Source organism: Akebia trifoliata, unplaced genomic scaffold (assembly GCF_017979445.1).
Source record: "Akebia trifoliata isolate Shusen 1 unplaced genomic scaffold, ASM1797944v1 Contig00548, whole genome shotgun sequence".
NCBI classification, from domain to species: domain Eukaryota; kingdom Viridiplantae; phylum Streptophyta; class Magnoliopsida; order Ranunculales; family Lardizabalaceae; genus Akebia; species Akebia trifoliata.
Genome location: NW_028237087.1, coordinates 31,818 through 37,884, shown reverse-complemented (window position 1 = coordinate 37,884; position 6,067 = coordinate 31,818). Strand labels below are relative to the sequence as shown.

Genomic DNA, 6,067 nt, shown 5'->3' with positions numbered 1-6,067 from the left:
ATAGTTCATTAATTTTAAAACATAGGATTACTTCAGATTTTCTCAAATAAATAAATTTCTTTAAATCTCAAAATTTTGTAAGTGTAATTACAATATTTCTGCTTAAAAATTATTTTTAGACTAAAATTTGATCAAATGAGTACTAAAGAGCCAAGGGCCTTTTGATACATATTTTCAAAAAAAAAATTCAAAAAAAAAGGTCTATTGGGTCATTTTCCCATAAAAAAATGACTTCGCTATCCTTGTCTACAATTTGTAACCTAAAGACTTTGATTTTTCGCAACAATCTTCAGCTAACTACAAATGGTATACACCCTTATATATTCACACTGTTATATATTCAAGTAAATCATTCAAAACTAAGTACAATTATAGTGTCCAATAAGCAACAAAAACTAATTGAAATGAGTATATTTGAGAAATCTCCAACCTTATGAATCAAAACCAATTTACTATAGACATTGTGGTTGCACTAATAGACCCAAGTAGTAATAATCTATAAATAGAAAGTATCAATTGTTTAAACAAAAATAAAGAAATAAAATATGTTCATTAAGTTTTGAAGAAATAAAATCTGTTCATTAAGGTTATTGACGCCCTTCCTCTTCAGATGATCTAAGAAAAGACATTGTAAGTCTTGGCTTCAAGTATGATTTGTCTTAGCCCACCAATTGGTGATAGAATCATCAATAAAACACCCAAAATGATGCAAATCTGAAAAATTCATGAACCACATAGATAATAAAACAAGAAATATAAGATATATGAAAAAGAGAATAATTCAAGTTAATTAACTTACCCAATTAGTAAACCAAGATAAACTATATCTCTTTTGGTTTTTTTATTGTGAGCCACATGATGCAAGGGAGCTGCAAAAATTAAAGTATGGAGATAAGACTGGAAATTCTTTGATATAAAAGGCTATATGTATGTAAACTATATCTTTTAGGGTTTTTGATTGCCAGCCACATGGATGCAAGTGAGCTGTAAAAATAAAAGTAGCAGAGATAAGACTGAAATTTTTTTGAGATAGAAGGCTATATGATTATGATTTTGTGGATAATGTTTGATTGTGCCTACAAAATATCAAAAGGAGAGTTGGTTTTAAGTTTTGAGGGTTGAGAGAAAATATTAGGATTTTCTGATCATAACAATAAAATAATTTTCCTGTGACATTAATCAATCATACACCAACAAATCTCATTTTCTCAAGAAAATAATCTTTGAAATCATACCGAACTTTAGTGAATTAGAACTAGAAAATTAATATTAGGTTGTTTCAGTAAGAGAAATGTGGAGGTTGTAGCTTACATAGTATGATGTTGGAGCAAGAGCGAATCCCCCGAAGAATCCAAGAAGTCCGCCAAGAAGGGGAACATTATGGCGATGAACATTGTCAATGCTACACTCAAAGACAACACATATATTTTGAATTTTCCTAAGTCCTATCAATAAGAAAACTTTTTGATTATTAAACACTTCTTGATGAAGAGGAATTCCTTACCGACATATAAAGAGCGTGCAATCAATCGAAGAAGGAGGCCAGGAGGCAAATGCATTTTCTTCACCAACACAGTTTCCATCATGTCAAACACAGGCATAGCAAAGACCTACATCCAAACCAAGTAAATAAAAAGTCAATAGAAATCCATCATAGTATCATTCAATATTAGAAAAATGGAACTCTATTTATTGTAGATGAAATTACAGGAACTCTAATAAGATTTATATTATACTAGTTTTAGAACTAGGTGTGTCAAGTGAAGGCAGTCCCAATATTTATGGGACCATGAACAAATAAGTTGAAAATAAATTAGAGAGCTTAAAAAATGAACCTGATAGCCTCCTATTACATGGATGAAGACAAATATGTTAGCGATAGCAATCAACAAGTTAGGTTTTTGGAGTGAGATGAGGATGTTATCCTCGACATTGTTTCCAAATGTCCAATAACCAATGAGAGCTACAGGGAAGTAACAAATAGCGACAATGAGATAGGCAGTGATCACACCCTTCCACATGGGTTTCTTGGAGGGTTTATCGGGTGTAGAAGGGATTGTGGCTTGGATCTCCAAGACCACATTGTGACCCGCGAAGGCAAAGGCAACATCACCCAAGGCAGATAGAAAATTAAATATATTTCCAGATGTCGTTGAAGCTCTGTAACCGTATTGAACATCTGGTTGAACACCTTTGTGAATTGAAGCTGACCAAGCAATGGTAGAGTAACTGTAGAAAACATGATTTTGTTAGAAAAATAAATTAAAATATAAAGTTGATCAGTACAGGTAACATAAATAAGGTCTATAAATGGTATGTTGGATCACTTGATATCTCTTATGGTAGGGGGAGATAGTGTCTAACAACCAATGACATAGTGACATGTGGGAAGAGAAATGCAGATTATTTAGGATGTATCAAACATTTCCATGTTTAGGAAAATTCCTTACAAATGATCCAGCAAGGTACATTGTTCTGTTGGGTCATCGATATGCCCTGTTGAGTCGTTAGTAAGAGTGGGTATATCTTACTAATATAGTCAGGATTGTCGAACTCTTTAGGAATCATTTTTTCTCAAGTTTTAAAGAAACAAGTTTTATTACTAATCCAAGTCAATATTCATTAAGAAGTCAAGTTGATTAGGCCGGGTTTCACATAAAGTTGGCTCAACTCAATTGACATTTAAGTCTATTCAAATCAAGTTTTCGAGTTTTAAAACTATGCTTCAAGCAAGTTTTATTGCTAAATCAAAACAAAATTCATTCGAGTCCAATAGACTAGGCTAAGTTTAAAGTAAAGAACTAATTATTAGGTTAAGTAAAAGAAAGATAAGAGAGAATAGCAATACCTCAAGGACATGACAGCTGCAGCTAGAGAGATACCAGAGATGGAATTGAAGTTAGGGAGCTGAGAAAGAACAAAATGAGGAGCAGCAAAAATCATGATCCAGTAGGTGAGTTTTATATCTTTGCATTGCCCAGGAGTGCACAATGAGTCATAAGCTTTCTTCAACGATCTTCCTCCTGTTACCATGTACACAATATTGGTTCCGACTTCCACGACAAGTTGTTGAGGCACAACGATCCATAGACCGAGTTTTTCGCCGAAAGCATGTTGACCCAACTCATGGTACCTGTCAAATCGCTTCCCGGGTACCATCTCATGCATCTCCACCATTTGCCATAATGTGTATAAGGTGATGATCCATGATAGAACAAGCATCACCACTCCTGGTCCCCTGTAAACACAAAAAAAAACCAATTTATGACAATGTGATACATCTATTATTATGGTTTTAAAAATTGGTTTTCTCTTTTGTTTCTTTTTTTTCTTTCTATGAGCATCATGATTTTTTATTTCAGTTTTTGCTCTTGTCTAACTCATGAACAAGATGATTTGAAAGTGCCTCTATCTTGGTAAACCAGATGAGATTTAAGAAGGGTATTTGAGCATTGATTTCTTGTCTCGTTCACCAACAACTTAGTTGGTTTGGGTCGTTCCTCAACATTTCAAAACCATGGATTCGATTGGTACACAAAAGTATTGTCAACCCAGTAGATTTAATTTAATTCTAATACTAACCCATGATAATAATAAATAATAAAAGCCATTTGGATTCAATGGCTTGGATCTCTTAGGATTTCATATACTATATGATCAGTTCCTCTAGGATTTCACTTTTGAGATGCCAAAATGTATCCCTAAAGAAAAATATAGAAATCCCTAGGCCTTTACTCATCTCTAGGATAAGTTGTCATGATATTGTAAAGTTAACCATACGTGACCTCAAGTTTGTGCCTCATATCTCACACCTTCACATGAAAGTGGGTAACCATAAATGCTTTCATTGAGATACGAGTTGAAAAGTATGCATGGTTCCTACACACTTTCGCGTTAGGATGTGTGATATGAGGTACAATCTTGAGGTCTGTCAAGCACGACTCTAACCATAAGTATGTTTCCTTTAAAAGTGTTCAAGTCCTAATTGAGTTTTTTCGAATGTTAAAGAGTATTTTAAAAACACCCCTTATAATTGGTGATATTACGTGTACTCCTTGCAAAATGCATTTTGCAAGACTAGGCTTACCCCCTTACACCAAGTCAGTTGCATTTTCTTGACGATTTACAGGTAAAATTTTGTTTTTTTTGTTTTTTTTCTTCTCAATATGCTCTTTAAATACTTATATGACTAAATCAAAGATTACAGTGTTATATCATGAATGAAAAAAAACAATGATGACTGTCAACAGCAAGGGGTAAACCTGATCTTGGATTTTGCAAGGGGTTAAACCTAATATCATCAATTTTACAAGGGTTATTTCTAAATACCCGATTTTAAAACATTGTTCTTACGTAAGGTCGAGCCAAAGCACTTATGGGTCAAATGGTTTAAAATCTCGATTTTCCATATCATCTCCATTCTTGTATGGAGACGATATGCATTAACGAGACCAGACTGCCAACAGGGTCCTACTGGATCTTTTTTAAATACCGGTTCGGCTCATTAAGAACCGTTCCTTAACCAAGAACCACCATATTTTTAAAACCGATTCTAAAACCGGTAAACTCTCTTTTCAAAGAACAAATTCTGGCAACAAAAAAAAAATTGGGTGCATCTCTCTTTCAAAATTAGAAAAATATGGAAAAGTAATCATTCAATCCGTTATTACTTGTTTTAGACATTTAATATCATCAAAATCAAGGAACCTACTAAATCTAAAATTCTAACAGCTATGAACAACTTAAACTACTAAATCTATATAAAATTTAATAGTAAAACTGTTTAAATTGTATAGTTTATTTTTTACAATGTTTAAAAAAATATCTAACTAATTTAAGGGTTTTTTTTGGTCTTCTTATTTTATATAAAGTGAAAATTGAATATTAAAACAGAAACAAAAATATAAAGACTTTTAAAAAAGAGTAAAGAAAAAAGAATAAAAAAGGTTGCACGGAATTGATTAATGATATTAGGAAAATTCTAAATGACACAGCGTATTTACTACGATTCTCACAAGTCTGACATGGATGTGCACATAACCATAAATGTGTTTCCTGGCGATACGAGTAAAAACCATCTACAACATGCATGCATGCCACAGTCCACATCAAAATTGTAAGAATCACAGTAAATTCTAAGTCACCCCAACACAACTCTTGATATAATTGATAAAAGAGTAATGATGTGGGTGAAATTAGGATTTATTGCGATTTCTGCCATGGAGGTGTGCACCTAATCATAGATGCTTTTTACTTGTATCTCGAGAAAACACATCTATAACTATCACATCAAGACGATGAGAATCACAGTGAAAAACAAAGTCTCCCACGATTTCCCTTTATAGAAATCGGTGCATAAACCAATTGAGCAAAATTTCAGTCTGATTTTTAAAACATTGACTAGATGACTTAGCATTATGAGACAAGGGGGGGGGGGGGGGGGGGGGAACAAATTTAGAAACAGAAACAGAACATTAACTGGTGAGGAATCTTATGTAAAACTCAGCAATTAAAAATTGATTACATTCAGAAAAAAAGGCAAAATAAAATAAATAAATAAGAAAATCTAAAAAGAAAAGAAATTGTTAATGAATGAAAAATATATATGAATACATACCATCCAAGGGCCGACATGGCGTAAGGGAGACTCAATACGCCCGCTCCAACCATAGCCGTGACATTATGGAAAGCTGAATACCACCACTTCGCATTCCTCGATGATGTTATTGGAAGCCAGTGCTCAATTTCTTTGTCTTTATTATTAGAATCCATTATCACTCCAACAAATTTTTTTTTTTTTTTTTCTTTTCTGGAAGGACAATTTTATGACGACTATAGAGTCCGAACTAGCGTTAAAAACAATTTTTTGACGACCTATAGAGTCCTAACTAGCGTTAATGTCTATTTAGGGATAGAGTTAAACGACCTATAGATTCCTACCCACCGTTAATTTCTATTTAGGAATAGAGTTAATTTCTAATTCTATTTAGAGATAGATTTAATATCTATTTATTTTTAAATTAATATGTAATTTTTTTTTTTTAATATTGACATACTTTAATTTTTT

The 6,067-nt window shown here is 32.8% G+C and overlaps 1 pseudogene; it reads right to left on the bottom strand.

Moving 5' to 3' along the window:
* Positions 1-615: 615 nt before the first annotated feature.
* LOC147381349 (lysine histidine transporter-like 2) lies at positions 616-5,776 on the bottom strand (annotated as a pseudogene).
* Positions 5,777-6,067: the final 291 nt, after the last annotated feature.